The following is a 1,461-nucleotide window of genomic DNA, read 5'->3' as shown; positions in this document are numbered from 1 at the left end:
TCCTGCTGAGCATGGTGTCTGATATGGGGTTCCTTCCCTCCACCGTGGATCAGGGTCTGAGCCGAAATCAAGACTCAGTCACCCAACTGACTGAACTACCCAGGCTTCCAGACACACTTTTCTTTTTTCCTTTTCTTCTTCTTCTTTTTTTTTTTCATCAAGTGCCCTTTTAAATGCTCATCATCTGCTTATCCCATCCCCCCACCCACCTCCCCTTCAGCAACCCTCAGGTATTTTTTTCCTATAGTGCCCCTAGACACACTTTTTAACAGGGTTTGAAATATACGGGATTATAGCTTTGTGCAGTGACAGTATTGTAGCCAATGAGCTTTATCCAAGGTGCAGTTATTGCTAATTGAAAACTTTCTCCAGTATCCTGCTGTGGTAACTAGAAATATAAAAGATTGTACCAGAGGTGGTATTAGAGTGGTACATGGCTCTCCACAAGCCTTATACCAGATAATTTTTCATTGTCTTGGCATGCAACTAAAATTTAATAATGAAAAATAAATATTAGGTATAATGATAAATCATATCCCAGGTCTGCACATGGTTTTCTGAGAGTGGTGCAAGCCTGGCTTGTGCATTTCGTCTCACAAATGTTTGTTGCAGTAAGAGGCTAGAGAGGTTGGAGAAAGATGAGTTCTCATATAGGAAGAGGAAGATTGAGAAAGAGGCTGATATGTTAAATTCTTCTGCTTTTCTTTACTCAACACTTGGTTTCCATTGAAGGAAAATAGTGAATCTAATTCTCAGTCACCCTTCCTGGGTTGTAATTAAACTTGGGGAGGTTACACAGACAAGATTTGATTTCCTTAGGGGTTAGCATGTGGCTAAAGGAGGTTAGGTTCTAATTAACATAAGAGATGGTGAGACCTGCAACCTTGACTCGTTATGGTGGTATTTCCCCAGAGTCTCATTTCCACCCCACCAGTGGGGCCATCTGTAACCTGCAAAATCATGAATCCCACTGCTTTGTCTCTACTCCACACTATCCCAGTGTCAGACTCCTGTCTCTAAACTACCTGCTTGTCTTGCACCATGGAATACTCACTCAAAGTATCTCAGTGCAGCGAGTCCAAAATGAAACTCCTCACCTCTCTTCCTAAACTTCCTGCTGTATCTCTGTGAGTTTCAGTGGCGAAATCATTCTGCACTATTGTTCAGGCATATGTCTGGATACCACCTGTTACTTTTCTGACTCACTTGGAGCATTCAATCAGTTTCTCCTAAATAGCTCTTAAGATTTGTAGTCATCCCTGATAACCCCTTTCTCTCTGCCCTCTCAGTAATCCTGCAACAAGTCCTCGCACCTAAATGCCTGTCCAACTCATTTATCTTTGACTGCATCTCTGCTGCTGCTACTGTGTTGGGAGCCACTGTCCCCTCCCTCCTGGATCAGCATGGTAACCTCCTAACTGGCTGCCTTGCTTCCAATCTGGACTCGACAGTCTTTTCACC

The 1,461-nt window shown here is 43.1% G+C and overlaps 1 pseudogene; it reads left to right on the top strand.

Annotated features, from left to right (window-relative positions):
- Nucleotides 1-294: 294 nt before the first annotated feature.
- LOC123394762 lies at nt 295-481 on the top strand (annotated as a pseudogene).
- Nucleotides 482-1,461: the final 980 nt, after the last annotated feature.

This window comes from Mustela putorius, unplaced genomic scaffold (assembly GCF_011764305.1).
Source record: "Mustela putorius furo isolate JIRA1106 unplaced genomic scaffold, ASM1176430v1.1 tig00003836_pilon_pilon_pilon, whole genome shotgun sequence".
Lineage (NCBI taxonomy): Eukaryota > Metazoa > Chordata > Mammalia > Carnivora > Mustelidae > Mustela > Mustela putorius.
This window is presented reverse-complemented; position numbering and strand designations above follow the sequence as displayed.